This window comes from Macaca thibetana, chromosome 5 (assembly GCF_024542745.1).
Source record: "Macaca thibetana thibetana isolate TM-01 chromosome 5, ASM2454274v1, whole genome shotgun sequence".
NCBI classification, from domain to species: Eukaryota; Metazoa; Chordata; class Mammalia; order Primates; family Cercopithecidae; genus Macaca; species Macaca thibetana.
In genome coordinates this window covers 25,337,783-25,354,655 of record NC_065582.1, presented here as the reverse complement: position 1 = coordinate 25,354,655, position 16,873 = coordinate 25,337,783, and positions in this window count along the sequence as shown.

Below are 16,873 nucleotides of genomic sequence, written 5' to 3'. Positions count from 1 at the left end.
ATCTTCTGCTGCCTCTGCTGCTGATACCCAGGCAAACAGGGTCTGGAGTGGACCTCAAGCAATCTCCAACAGACCTACAGCTGAGGGTCCTGACTGTTAGAAGGAAAACTACCAAACAGGAAGGACACCTACACCAAAACCCCATCAGTACATCACCATCATCAAAGACCAGAGGCAGATAAAACCACAAAGATGGGGAAAAAGCAGGGCAGAAAAGCTGGAAATTCAAAAAATAAGAGCGCATCTCCCCCGCCAAAGGAGCGCAGCTCATCGCCAGCAACGGATCAAAGCTGGATGGAGAATGACTTTGACGAGATGAGAGAAGGCTTCAGTCCATCAAATTTCTCAGAGCTAAAGGAGGAATTACGTACCCAGCACAAAGAAACTAAAAATCTTGAAAAAAAAGTGGAAGAATTGATGGCTAGAGTAATTAATGCAGAGAAGGTCCTAAACGAAATGAAAGAGATGAAAACCATGACACGAGAAATACGTGACAAATGCACAAGCTTCAGTAACCGACTCGATCAACTGGAAGAAAGAGTATCTGCGATTGAGGATCAAATGAATGAAATGAAGCGAGAAGAGAAACCAAAAGAAAAAAGAAGAAAAAGAAATGAACAAAGCCTGCAAGAAGTATGGGATTATGTAAAAAGACCAAATCTACGTCTGATGGGTGTGCCTGAAAGTGACGGGGAAAATGGAACCAAGTTGGAAAACACTCTGCAGGATATCATCCAGGAGAATTTCACGAACCTAGTAAGGCAGGCCAACAGTCAAATTCAGGAAATACAGAAAACGCCACAAAAATGCTTCTCCAGAAGAGCAACTCCAAGACACATAATTGTCAGATTCACCAAAGTTGAAATGAAGAAAAAAATGTTAAGGGCAGCCAAAGAGAAAGGTCAGGTTACACACAAAGGGAAGCCCATCAGACTAACAGCAGATCTCTTGGCAGAAACTCTACAAGCCAGAAGAGAGTGGGGGCCAATATTCAACATTCTTAAAGAAAATAATTTTCAACCCAGAATTTCATATCCAGCCAAACTAAGTTTCATAAGCGAAGGAGAAATAAAATCCTTTACAGATAAGCAAATGCTTAGAGATTTTGTCACCACTAGGCCTGCCTTACAAGAGATCCTGAAGGAAGCACTAAACATGGAAAGGAACAACCGGTACCAGCCATTGCAAAAACATGCCAAAATGTAAAGACCATTGAGGCTAGGAAGAAACTGCATCAACTAACGAGCAAAATAACCAGTTAATATCATAATGGCAGGATCAAGTTCACACATAACAATATTAACCTTAAATGTAAATGTACTAAATGCTCCAATTAAAAGACACAGACTGGCAAACTGGATAAAGAGTCAAGACCCATCAGTCTGCTGTATTCAGGAGACCCATCTCACACGCAGAGACATACATAGGCTCAAAATAAAGGGATGGAGGAAGATTTACCAAGCAAATGGAGAACAAAAAAAAGCGGGGGTTAAGTCTCTGATAAAACAGACTTTAAACCATCAAAGATCAAAAGAGACAAAGAAGGCCATTACATAATGGTAAAGGGATCAATTCAACAGGAAGAGCTAACTATCCTAAATATATATGCACCCAATACAGGAGCACCCAGATTCATAAAGCAAGTCCTTAGAGACTTACAAAGAGACTTAGACTCCCATACAATAAGAATGGGAGACTTCAACACTCCACTGTCAACATTAGACAGATCAACGAGACAGAAAGTTAACAAGGATATCCAGGAATTCAACTCATCTCTGCAGCAAGCAGACCTAATAGACATCTATAGAACTCTCCACCCCAAATCAATAGAATATACATTCTTCTCAGCACCACATCGTACTTACTCCAAAATCAACCACGTAATTGGAAGTAAAGCACTCCTCAGCAAATGTACAAGAACAGAAATTATAACAAACTGTCTCTCAGACCACAGTGCAATCAAACTAGAACTCAGGACTAAGAAACTCAATCAAAACCACTCAATTACATGGAAACTGAACAACCTGCTCCTGAATGACTACTGGGTACATAACGAAATGAAGGCAGAAATAAAGATGTTCTTTGAAACCAATGAGAACAAAGATACAACATACCAGAATCTCTGGGACACATTTAAAGCAGTGTGTAGAGGGAAATTTATAGCACTAAATGCCCACAAGAGAAAGCAGGAAAGATCTAAAATTGACACTCTAACATCACAATTAAAAGAACTAGAGAAGCAAGAGCAAACACATTCAAAAGCTAGCAGAAGGCAAGAAATAACTAAGATCAGAGCAGAACTGAAGGAGATAGAGACACAAAAAGCTCTCCAAAAAATCAATGAATCCAGGAGTTGGTTTTTTGAAAAGATCAACAAAATTGACAGACCACTAGCAAGACTAATAAAGAAGAAAAGAGAGAAGAATCAAATCGACGCAATAGAAAATGATAAAGGTGATATCACCACCGACCCCACAGAAATACAAACTACCATCAGAGAATACTATAAACACCTCTACGCAAATAAACCGGAAAATCTAGAAGAAACGGATAATTTCCTGGACACTTACACTCTTCCAAGACTAAACCAGGAAGAAGTTGAATCCCTGAATAGACCAATAGCAGGCTCTGAAATTGAGGCAATAATTAATAGCCTACCAACCAAAAAAAGTCCAGGACCAGATGGATTCACAGCTGAATTCTACCAGAGGTACAAGGAGGAGTTGGTACCATTCCTTCTGAAACTATTCCAATCAATAGAAAAAGAGGGAATCCTCCCTAACTCATTTTATGAGGCCAACATCATCCTGATACCAAAGCCTGGCAGAGACACAACAAAAAAAGAGAATTTTAGACCAATATCCCTGATGAACATCGATGCAAAAATCCTCAATAAAATACTGGCAAACCGGGTTCAGCAACACATCAAAAAGCTTATCCACCATGATCAAGTGGGCTTCATCCCTGGGATGCAAGGCTGGTTCAACATTCGCAAATCAATAAACATAATCCAGCATATAAACAGAACCAAAGACAAGAACCACATGATTATCTCAATAGATGCAGAAAAGGCTTTTGACAAAATTCAACAGCCCTTCATGCTAAAAACGCTCAATAAATTCGGTACTGATGGAACGTACCTCAAAATAATAACAGCTATTTATGACAAACCCACAGCCAATATCATACTGAATGGGCAAAAACTGGAAAAATTCCCTTTGAAAACTGGCACAAGACAGGGATGCCCTCTCTCACCACTCCTATTCAACATGGTGTTGGAAGTTCTGGCTAGGGCAATTAGGCAAGAGAAAGAAATCAAGGGTATTCAGTTAGGAAAAGAAGAAGTCAAACTGTCCCTGTTTGCAGATGACATGATTGTATATTTAGAAAACCCCATTGTCTCAGCCCAAAATCTCCTTAAGCTGATAAGCAACTTCAGCAAAGTCTCAGGATACAAAATTAATGTGCAAAAATCACAAGCATTCTTATACACCAGTAACAGACAAACAGAGAGCCAAATCATGAATGAACTTCCATTCACAATTGCTTCAAAGAGAATAAAATACCTAGGAATCCAACTTACAAGGGATGTAAAGGACCTCTTCAAGGAGAACTACAAACCACTGCTCAGTGAAATCAAAGAGGACACAAACAAATGGAAGAACATACCATGCTCATGGATAGGAAGAATCAATATCGTGAAAATGGCCATACTGCCCAAGGTAATTTATAGATTCAATGCCATCCCCATCAAGCTACCAATGAGTTTCTTCACAGAATTGGAAAAAACTGCTTTAAAGTTCATATGGAACCAAAAAAGAGCCCGCATCTCCAAGACAATCCTAAGTCAAAAGAACAAAGCTGGAGGCATCACGCTACCTGACTTCAAACTATACTACAAGGCTACAGTAACCAAAACAGCATGGTACTGGTACCAAAACTGAGATATAGACCAATGGAACAGAACAGAGTCCTCAGAAATAATACCACACATCTACAGCCATCTGATCTTTGACAAACCTGAGAAAAACAAGAAATGGGGAAAGGATTCCCTATTTAATAAATGGTGCTGGGAAAATTGGCTAGCCATAAGTAGAAAGCTGAAACTGGATCCTTTCCTTACTCCTTATATGAAAATTAATTCAAGATGGATTAGAGACTTAAATGTTAGACCTAATACCATAAAAATCCTAGAGGAAAACCTAGGTAGTACCATTCAGGACATAGGCATGGGCAAAGACTTCATGTCTAAAACACCAAAAGCAATGGCAGCAAAAGCCAAAATTGACAAATGGGATCTCATTAAACTAAAGAGCTTCTGCACAGCAAAAGAAACTACCATCAGAGTGAACAGGCAACCTACAGAATGGGAGAACATTTTTGCAATCTACTCATCTGACAAAGGGCTAATATCCAGAACCTACAAAGAACTCAAACAAATTTACAAGAAAAAAACAAACAACCCCATCAAAAAGTGGGCAAAGGATATGAACAGACATTTCTCGAAAGAAGACATTCATACAGCCAACAGACACATGAAAAAATGCTCATCATCACTGGCCATCAGAGAAATGCAAATCAAAACCACAATGACATATCATCTCACACCAGTTAGAATGGCCATCATTAAAACGTCAGGAAACAACAGGTGCTGGAGAGGATGTGGAGAAATAGGAACACTTTTACACTGTTGGTGGGATTGTAAACTAGTTCAACCATTATGGAAAACAGTATGGCGATTCCTCAAGGATCTAGAACTAGATGTACCATATGACCCAGCCATCCCATTACTAGATATATACCCAAAGGATTATAAATCATGCTGCTATAAAGACACATGCACACGTATGTTTATTGCAGCACTATTCACGATAGCAAAGACTTGGAATCAACCCAAATGTCCATCAGTGACAGACTGGATTAAGAAAATGTGGCACATATGCACCATGGAATACTATGCAGCCATCAAAAAGGATGAGTTTGCGTCCTTTGTAGGGACATGGATGCAGCTGGAAACCATCATTCTTAGCAAACTATCACAAGAACAGAAAACCAAACACCGCATGTTCTCACTCATAGGTGGGAACTGAACAATGAGATCACTTGGACTCAGGAAGGGGACCATCACACACAGGGGCCTATCATGGGGAGGGGGGAGGGGGGAGGGATTGCATTGGGAGTTATACCTGATGTAAATGATGAGTTGATGGGTGCGGCACACCAACATGGCACAAGTATACATATGTAACAAACCTGCACGTTATGCACATGTACCCTACAACTTAAGGTACAATAATAATAAATAAATTAAAAAAAAAAAAAAAAGAAAATGTGGCACATATACACCATGGAATACTATGCAGCCATAAAAAAGGATGAGTTTGTGTCCTTTGTAGGACATGGATGCAGCTGGAAACCATCATTCTCAGCAAACTATCACAAGAACAGAAAACCAAACACCGCATGTTCTCACTCATAGGTGGGAACTGAACAATGAGATCACTTGGACTCGGGAAGGGGGACATCACACACCGGGGCCTATCATGGGGAGGGGGGAGGGGGGAGGGATTGCATTGGGAGTTATACCTGATGTAAATGACGAGTTGATGGGTGCTGACGAGTTGATGGGTGCAGCACAGCAACATGGCACAAGTATACATATGTAACAAACCTGCACGTTATGCACATGTACCCTAGAACTTAAAGTATAATAATAATAATAATAATAATAAAAGGTGACTGTTAAATCAGCCATCCAGCTTATTTCCACACAATTAAATTTGAAGCACCCTAGAGATAAGCAAAGTCAGTTTAGAAAAAAAGAAATAAAAATTAAAAGAAAAATGTGGGTTTCTTTGTTATTGTTATTATCATAAGGACTCAATTTAAAAAACATAAGCCACTATGGACAAGAGAAAGCTGGGGTCAAAGCCACAGGGAAATGTGTGAATCAGTAAAAGTCATGTGCAGGAGACAGCGAGTCATTACCACTTCTAGGCCATTTTTGAAATGTCTTGGTGATCCTAAATAAATGTTCTTTATTTTTAAAACAAGTTGAGATGTTCCTGGATTATTATGAAATGGCTAAAAAAAAAGATAACATATTTACCACATAAGTTAGGGAGGCTCTAGAAAAAGAGAAGACGACATTTTCCCTCACAGCTGAGTTTCTAGGTGAATTAGTCTCTAAATGTCTATGAGAAATTATTACTGAAAAATGAGATAATACCCAAATACTAAATAGAATATATTATCACTGAAGACAAACTTGAATATTTTATTCTTCCCTATAAAACAATAAATTATACCCATTTTGTCAGTAATGGCCTATCAGTGAGCTAAAATTTAATTAAAAATGAGGGAATGAACTCAATTTATTCTATTAGGGGAATAATAAACTAAAAATATGGCCTTTCCAATTTGAAGAGGTAAAAAGTTTTGATGTTCTGATTGATATCTTTTTAAGAGTTGTACAAATTTTAATAATTTATGCAATTGTCATGCCATTTCTGACACTCTTCATCAATAAGCTAAATTATTTTACAATTATTAGTTTTCATATATTTCTTCCAAATATAATTGCATATATCAGTTTCTACATAAAATTATCCTTACTCTTTTAAAATGAAACCATATTTACAGTGAATTATTACTATTGTTCTTCAGTGTGGTATAATGATGCTAAACCCTCCAAATAACTGGGCTGTTTGTGCTGAATGAAAAGAAATCAATGTATAAATCAAGTCAATGGGCACAAAAACCTATGTGACCTCAGGCTATTGATTTAATCTCTTTAATTCTAAATTGTTTACCTATAAAAATAAAGATTAAATAAATGTTATGCATAAACACCTAGTATAATAGATTCTACATAAAATTTGTGTTCTCTTTCTTTACTAATGAACCAATTAAAGGATCATATGATGATAATTATATATAAAATATATAAATGGCCCTTGATTAAGAAATTTATTCTAACTGCATGGATTTCAGGCAAAAGGGAATTGAATCACCATTCCTTGGATTACAATCTTACAGCCAATATGACATAATTTTTCAGCTCCATGCATGGGCAAATTTTTAGGTGAATTGCTTGCAATGGCACTGTCAGCCTTCTTATTTTGCACCCATTTTCTTGTTCTGTTTTCTTTATTTTTTTGCTTTTTGAGAAATCTATGTTATAGATTCACAGAATCTTGGAGCATAAAAGACTCTTAGATTGGAATATGAGAAATCTTTATTCTGTTCCATGAATTTTTACAGCAGTTCTAATAGGTGCTTATTCATCTGTTATTTACATACTTGAGATGCCAGAAGTGAGTTGATACTTGTTCAAACATACTTGTGTAGAGTAGGGATAGTTTTCCCAGACTTCCAATTTCCAAGGGATATTTACAGCTTGCTAAGTTTATACCAGTGGAATGTGATCTAAAGTGATACACACCATTTTCAAATCAGAGACTTAAAATATTGGAACATCCATCCTTCATATGCTCTGTCTACTTCCTATGAACCAGAATGTGGATGTGCTTGCACTGTAGTTTCAATCAGGCAGACCAAAATTTAAGACCCAAAAGCAAAAACAACAGAAAAGACTCCTCAAATTTCTCCAAACCAAGAACCAGAGAGACAGCAGAGAAACAAGATTAAAGAACCTGGGTCCTGAATGGTAACCACTCTCTGATCTGAAACCTTGGATTGTTGTATAATGAAAAAACAAACCTCAGCCTTCTTTAGGATACTAAAATTAGTATTGACTCTCTGATGAGACACACTATAATTATCCTAACTGGTACAGAGGGTACTTCATTTTTTTCTATTCTGTAGGGACATTGGTTAAGATTGAATTCATCTACTCCTTGAATGTATCACAGGACTTGCCTGTAAAATCATCTCAACTAACATTAGTTTGGTGGAAAGTTTCTAAAAACAGATTTAATTTATTCAATGAATATATGACAAATCAGATTATCTATTTCTTCTTTAGTCAATTTTGGTGAATTATGTTATTCTAGAATTTTTTTCTATTTTGTGTAAATATTAAAATGTATTGTCAAGTTTTTCATAATCTCTTATTTAAAAAAATCTTACATCTACAGTTATGTTTCTTTTTCATTCTCAATGCTTTGTATTTGTGCTTTGTTTTCTTTATTAGTCTCGCCAATTATAATTGTCAACTATATTTATGTTTTCAAAGAACCAGCTTTTGGCTTTATTGATTCTTTATTTGATTATTTCCTGTTTAATTTATGCTTTAACTTTATTATTTTGTTGTTCTTAATTTCTTTGGGTTTAATTCTGCTTCTTTTTAAAGTTTTAAGTATGACACTTAGCTAACTAATTTTTAGCTAGGAAACCATAAATTATATTAAAAGGGTTTTACATTTTAAAATTTAAAAATGAAGAATTTATTTAAAGAAATTAGTACAAATTACTGAAAAAGCTGTAGTAAAACTATTAGATTTGTCAGTTTCTTCTTGAGGTGCAATCATTTTTTAAAAACTTGCTTAATATAATTTGAGGCAATCTTATTTGATGCATATAAGCTTAGTATTCTTATAATGTCCTAGGAAATGGAATCTTTTATTATTAAGTGATATTCTCTATCTCTGTTAATTAGTTTGTCCTAAAGTAAATTTTGCCTCATAGTGATATAGCCACATCAGATTTCTCTTGAATAGTATTATTCTTTTTCCTCTCTCACTTTCTTTGTTCTTTATCTTAATGCCTCTTTTGTAAACAGTGTGCAGTGATTTGGAAAATTTAGTCAGTCTTGTGTTTTAACTAAGTAGTTTAAGTATATACAATTACTATTGTTTTGCTTAGACTTTTTTTTAATTTTTATTTTGCTTAGAGCTCTTTTTCTATTTATTCTACGTTTTCTTTCTCCTTTGCCTTTTCTTGGATTAAGTTTTATTTTTTAGGTTTTGCTTTGGTTCAATTTTTCTCCTCTATTGGTTTGAAAATTATAACCTCTGTACTCTAAAAATTTTGACATTTATAATAAGCACAATAAAGTTTAAATTTTATTAATAGTAACTTTATCTTCTTTTCAAACAATACAAAGTCCTTCTAAATGCTCTAAGTCCAACTGATACTTTATTTCAGCAATTTTTATTTAGATTTTATTATGTTCACATTGTTTGCTTATTTTTCTTTTTTATATTTCATTTCTTCTGTGACCATGTTATTTATTACGTTTACATTGTTTACTTATTTTTCTTTTTTTATATTTTACTTATTTCTCCTGTGACCATGTTTTTTATCCTGAAACATATCATCTAAAAGTTCGGTGGGGCTGTATATTTTTAAGGTGTCATATTTTTGTCTGAAAAGGCATAATTTTATTCGTTCTGAAAAGTAGTTTTGCTGTTCATAAAATTCTATATACTGAGTTATTTTCTATCAGTGTTTTGAAAAAATAATTTGACTGTCTTCTAGATTGTGTTGTTATTATTGAGATGTGAGATGCCAGTCAAATTCTTTCTCCTATGTAAGCAATCTCTTACATAAGATCTTTGGTTTTTGTTATGTGTCTTTACACTATGATATTATTTTTTAATGTTCTCCTAAGCATTCAGTTTCTAGGATCTGTGGCTTGGAGTGTTTAATTAGTTCTGAATATTTCTCAACCATTATTCCTTCAAATATTTTCTCTGCTCTATTTTCTCCTCTTTTTCTGGAGCTTCAATTAAACGTAGATCAATTGTCTTCATTCCATTTTTTTTGTATTTCACTCATTGAGTAATTGCTAAAACCATTTCCCCCTTCCTCTCTCTCACAGCCAAGGAAACCCAACTTTAGTGATAGGGGAGAGATTTTTCTATGCAAAGATAAAGGCAAAGATCCATTATTTGAAATTTCATTTTTATTTAATGTATAATCTCTTTGCCAGATGCTTCCTTTTCTTGCTGAATGTTTTCAAATCTGCATGTTAAAGTTTTGACAGTAAGAGACTACAGATACTTTTATATCTGCTCTGTTCATTTGTTCATTCTTTTGCTGTCATGTTTTAGCAGTTTTCAGTCCTATAGTCCAATTTTCATGATTTCTGTACTCCTTACTATAGTGAACTTGATTGACTTTTTTTGCTCGCTCAGATTAAAAGAGGGATTATCTCACCTGCCCAAAAGAGTCAATAAACTGGAGGGAGAAGTAACTTTGAAAGACAAGGTTTATCTCTTTCACGTGTTGTTAAGTTAGGATACTAAGATCTCTATGTTTATAATCATGGGCAACTCTACATTGATGAAAGTTAAAAAAAAAAAATTGAGAAAGGCCCATGCAGCCAACTAGAAATTTAGAAATTACATGTTGCTTGTCGTCAACAAGTACAAAGAGTTCTATTTAATGGGCTTCGTTCCCCCTCTTTGTTGATGGGAAATTTAACACACTTTTGCTTTCTTAAAAAGCAAGAAAGTTGAGTACTTGACTTTTGTTTTTGGTAACTACTAAAGGTAATCAATACATACTATTTGAGGGGACAGAAGTAAATGAGTTAACAAGAATTAATTTTAATTAGGATAAGTGGGTATTGAAAGAAAGGAGGCCCGTGCTTTTTGAATAGATTCCATTTTACTGGAGGATGAGACCAATGAGAACACATTTCACCATTTACTCACTAGTTTTGGTATTCTAAATTTCAACTTATTAATTTATAATTAGTTAATTAACTTGAAGTTTTTGACTAGTTTCATGGGCCAATGAGGACATCTTGTTTTAATTTTTATTTCTTTTATAATGAGCGAAGTTGAACATTATAGAAAATTGTGCTATTTCAAAGTATAAGAAATATTCTGGAAGAACACTTTAGAAGTAGAGATAGTGGAGCATCTGACATATTTTGTTGATTTATAGGTTCTTTGATTTGTAGAAATTAGAAGAAACAGCTTAATGTAAAAATCATGGAATGTTTCATGAAGGAGATGGAAACTTGAAAGACGAGAAGGATTTATGATCTGATATAAATACTTCAAGTTTTTTATTTACCTGATGTTCATTCACCAATTATGCTTATATATTGCTCAAGTTTAATGAGAATTAAATATCAAAACAAAAATCCACCGAATACGTTAGAATTTTTTAACCAGAGCTGTTGGTGTGGCCTTTGGCCTGTGAGAGACTACCCTGAATAATGGAACACAGGAAATAACCATATGTGAACCAGAGATCTAAATCAATCAAATTAACAGACGGCGCCTGACAGGTTCCAGATAATCTGTAGAGTCTTAAGACATCTTGACCACGAGCAGGTTTGTTTAAGGAGTCGACTTAAAGGAATTAAGTGTTGCCAATAAGGATGGAACTCTCTCTTTTTGTGCATCTGTTCCAATGTCAACTGGCAGGAAAGTAAAGTGGTATGGATGGGAAGGAGTTAGCCCTGTCAACAGAGCAATGATGGGCCTAGATATGTTCTCTCTCTGCTTAAGTTAGGAGAGCTCTGGCCTGAGCAGTGAGAGGCTTTCCAGTTTGGAAACAGTACTTCTTTTGTTACTTTGATATGTAGAAACTGTCAAATAAGTGTCAGAGGACCAAATCCCCTAACTTTTGTGAAGTAAAATATTATTCTGAAATGACTAATCAGACTGCTCAGAAACACTCATTGATTTGGGACATGACTGCATACATTTGAGAGGGGAGGACAATGGTGAATTATTATTTATAATTCATCTCATATCTTTTATACCTCTATAGTTTCTATTACATATCGAATAAAAGGTATTTGAAAGCAGTAGTTGACTTTCTGATATGGGGTTACCCCAAGTTGTAGCATTTCTTTCAAAGACAAAGGAGGAGAAGAAGAAGAAGGAGAAGGAGGAGGAGGAGGAGGAGGAGGAGGAGGAGGAGGAGGAGAGAAGAAGAAGAAGAAGAAGAAGAAGAAGAAGAAGAAGAAGAAGAAGAAGAAGAAGAAGAAGAAGAAGAAGAAGGAGAAGGAGAAGGAGAAGGAGAAGGAGAAGGAGAAGGAGAAGGAGAAGGAGAAGGAGAAGGAGAAGGAGAAGGAGAAGGAGAAGGAGAAGGAGAAGGAGAAGGAGAAGAAAGCATTTCCTAGTACACATGGGCAGGTAGGACTGCATGATTGGAAATAAACCACACTTTGAACATTTGCCATCATGGTGTTTTAGCAAATAGAAAAAAAGCATGCAGGCAGAGCATCATTCTCTATGCTTAAGGGAGCTATGTGTAGTTCTGAGGTCATATGACAATATCATCCCAACTAAACTCCATGCACCTTCCCATATTTTGGGGGACTTTTGAAAGCCCTGATTTAAAAATTCCTATATAATGTTTTCAAGGAAAGAGACTGAATTTTTGGCCAAGGTAGTCAAGTTTCTTATATCCTGAATAAGGTCACAGGTAAGTAACTTCCTATATAGAATGCTCACTGCATAAGACTTGTTCTTGTGTGTGTGTGAATCTTGTAAGGCATCCCATTGTACACAACTCATACAATAAAATTGCTGGTAGGAGCAAATCTAGTCAAGATAATATATATTTTTGTAGCACTATTATAGAATGAGAAGAACAATACTATATTCTACCTATTTCCACTTAGTAGATTGCTCTCTTCACAGTGCTACCCCACGGCATTGTATTTCTCTCTCCTTTTCAGGCCAATAAACTTTTCATTATCTGTTCTTACCTGTTCTATTAGATTGGTGCAAAAGTAATTGTGGTTTTTCACCATGGCACGTGTATAACTATGTAACAAACCTGCATGTTCTGCGTATGTATCCCAGAACTTAAAGTATAATTTTAAAAAATTTTAAGTAATTGCGGTTTTTGACATTACTTTTCATGGCAAAAACCACAATAAATTTTGCATCAAACTAATCTTACCTCTTTTCTAACCTGTTTCTCTAAGTTCTATCTTTATTTATTTAGAGTCAGCTTTCCTCTCCCTTTAAAATGCTCTGTGTCTCAGGAATTGCCACAGGATTCTATGACACTGTATTGACCTGCGGACATTGTCCTCAGTCAAAAGTTTGAATGTAATTTCAATTACATTTCTGAAGATTTACCTACTCATTGATTTGGGATGTGAATTCATTCCTTAGGTGAAAGACCTAAAGAAGGCTAGTGAAAAGCCTCTAATAGGGGGGAAAACAAAACAAAGAAATCAACACAAAATTCTTACTTGTTCATTTCTAGAGCAGTGTAGAAGAAATATGTAAATAATGGAGTTATTTATATCACCTGTCACTCTGCTTTATCCGAAAAATAACTCTACGGTTCCTTTAAACAATTCTGCCTGGCATCTATTTGGATGGGTGATAACAGTAAAACATTTTTGGTGTCAAGTACTCCACATTTTAATGTCATTTTTCATTTTAATGGAGTCAGAAGCTTTGAGAACAGTCCTGATGAAAACCTTCAACTGGCTCTGAAACCACTGTGATGTTATACAGGGAAAGAAAGAGGCAGCAGTTTTGTATCTGTATATACACTATCATATGCACAACCAATTTTTAATTGAGAGTGCAAGAAGAAAAATTTAATGTTTTGAAACGGATTAGGCGTATTTCCCACTGGATATGTTTTTCTCCTACAATTAAAAAGGCAAACATTTTGAGTATTTAAAACAAGTATGCTGCTGTTTTGCTAAATATTTGCTGAAGCGTTTATTTTGGTTCCCTGGGGGGGAAAAAAATGTCCTCTCCTCTAGGCTATGTGATTCTTTCCAAAAGTTTCTTTCTTTTTATTTTTAAGTAAACGTTTTTTATTGAGCTGATAGATTCTGTGCTTGAGAACATATGTTTTTTTAGTTTTATGAACTGGTTCATTTCCTTTCTCCTTGTCTTTTATATTTTTTTATTGCACTTAAAAAATCCAAAGCATATTAAGGTAGCTCACTAAATATGTATTCACAGATAATGGTAGGTAAACATGATCTATTTAATTCTTTTTTGGGCACACTGTATTCAAAAACTTTATAAATAGTTTCTGTTTTCTCTTGTTTCTATTATACAATTGGGTATTATAAAAATTGGTAACACTCTGTAAATCATTTTTTCTTTTGTTTCCAATCTATAGTTATATGTTATAAAAATGGTACTATTTCTGTAGAAGAAAAAAACCCTGTTTTTATTACCAAGACCAGAAAACCTAATTTAATTTATTTTCAGTGTGTGCAATTTTGTGTCTTTAAAAGTCATGCTGTGGATCTTTAGAAACACATAATCTTTAGTGTAAAAATATATGTAAAATCATAATTCAGTAACCCTGGATAGTGCAATTCTAGCCTTAGGTCCTTCAGCTGCATGTTCCTGAGCATCATTTCACTTCCCTGGGTTTCATTTCCATCATTGCTGAAACTGGAAGGTATATTTGCCTTAATTTGCAGATTTTGAATGTAAAAATGAGAATATCAATAAAAGATGTTCTGCAGTGTGCAGATCTTTCCCAATGCATGAATCAAGATTGTCTTTAAATTTGAAGACAGTCACACAAAGAGTCAGTGCTCTTGTGACCTAAGAAACCCATGTGATGCATTGGAAAAAAAATTGAAGGTGTCTGGTAACCCAGACACAAAAGCACTTATTCCAGTTCTCTCACTCGTTAGTGATGCTAGCAGTTTATTTTACCTGTTTGTCAGTGGACTCAAATATGCTGTCAATATAAGGAGATTGACTCATAAGACTATGGTGAGACATAACCAATAAAAAGAATTTCTGTTTATAAAAATCACAAAAGCATCATAAGTGCTGTACGACAGTGTTATAATTCTACCTCCCAAGCATAGCCTCTGGGATTAATGTATTCATGAATCTAAACCATGCAATGTGGCTTTAGATCAAAGTAAGCAGATGTAATTTTCTTGCTCCTTTATTTCATCAAAATGCTCTTTCATACTGAAATATTTCACTCAGATTCTTAAGAATCAATAGTAATGAGTCATATCTTCATTGTATATTTGTAAGTTGTACTGCTTAACATTTTCCTAAACCTAAAGAATTCACAAACCCATAGTTTCTAATTATTCACTGCTAAAGAGATAAAGACAAAACTACAAGCTAAGTGTTGTTTAAAGAACATTCTTGGAAATGCTCTCCTATTATAGGGAGAAAAACAAAATTTTATTTACATGGTCAAGTCACTATATTTGAAATACTTCTCTTATGGTCTATCAGAGTACCAATTTGCGATAACACGAGGTAACTGCAAAGTCAAACAGGACCATCTTTAAAATCTCCAAAATAACTGAGTGAGAAATGAAATTGTTCAGACTCTTACTAGAGTCTCTGGATGTGTTGTAATCACAGTGAAGTGTTTTATTCTCATCCTGCATCCACATTGCAGCAGAAATCAGCAACTTGCTTCCTCATCTCCCTGCTGCCCCTGACCAAACCAGATACAATGCCATTGCTCATTAGCAACTTAATTACATGTTTTACTTAAGGTTTAATGGGGAAAAGTATTTACATGAGACACTATAGGGCTACACGTTAGCAAAAATTTCCATGGATGTTCTCTGCCCCAGCTTTCTCTCCATTCCTAGCTGCTTCCCCTCTTTCCTGTCTCTCCTCCTACAACTCCTTAGCACTCTCAGTCATACCTACACCTTCCAAATTTTCGATGTCCAACCAAGTCTCTTCTGCATTCCCTATTTAGCCAAACTTTGTCTTCAGGAAGCAATTCTTTGACTATATAAGCCTGCCTTAGGAAGAGTTCAACCACCCCCTCTCTCACTCTGGCAAATCCCACCTTCACTAGGTTCAGAAGGGAGCGTTGAAAGTTTCCTAAGTAAAATCAGATTTTTCTTAATCTGCTTAACTGCTTAATTTAAAATATATATTAAGAATCTACTATTGTAGTCCAGATTATCTCTGTGAGGCACTTGAGATAATACAAAGATGTATAAAGATGGCAAAACAACAACAATACGACAAAAATAATAGCAAGATCTGTGTCCTTATAGAAATCGCTGTCTAGTGGGAAGGATGGTCTTAAGAGGAGACACAAATATATGTATAACTCTAATGGGGATAGGAATGATGGTGGAGAGAATAATATTATACTATAAGAACATAGGGAGGTTAGAGAAGTCTTCTCGGAGAAGCTGAGCTTGAGAGAGGAGCAAGATTTAGACAAATGCAGGGGTAAGTGATGAGATTACTTGGGAATAAGAGTAAGGGGTCTGTGCTAGCAGGTCTTTTTAGACCATATTAAAGATTTTGGTCTTTAAGTTCTTTGAAGTGTTTCAAGCTGAGACAAGGCAGGGAGAAGAGCAATGTCACACACTCACATTTGTATTTTGAAGGAATAGCTCTGAAAAGAATTAGAGAATGCATTGAAGTGGATGGGAACATGCAGAACTACTCCAATTGAGTCATAATTAGAGCTTGGATTAGGGTGTTGGTAGCTGAGATGGAAGCGCATGAATACATGAGAGTTCACTTGGGTTTGATACTGAAAGGAAGGAAGGTTTTAGAGATGACTCATAAACTGAGGATTGCATAACAGATGAAGGAAGGTGGCATTGTCCACTGGGATCGAGACAAGTGGATCAGATCTGGAGAGAGAGGCTATGTGGGGTGGGCCAGAAGTTGTTGTTGTTGTTGTTTAGTATGCTGATCTAGGGATGCATTTGAGAAATATAAGTGGAGGTTGGCTACATAGGTCTTTAGGTCAAAGAAGAGGTATAAGTTGGAGATAAAATTTGGGGTCATTTCCATACAGTTGCTTTGTTGTCGTTGTTACTGCTGTTGTTGTTGCTAACTTTAAAAAATAGCTTTATTGAGATATAGTTTACCAAGGATACAATTCACCCACTTAGAGTACACAGTTCATTAGTTTTTGGTATGTTTCCGATATACAGATAAAATTAACCATTACCACAGTTAATTTTAGAACATTTTCATCACGCCCTAAAGAA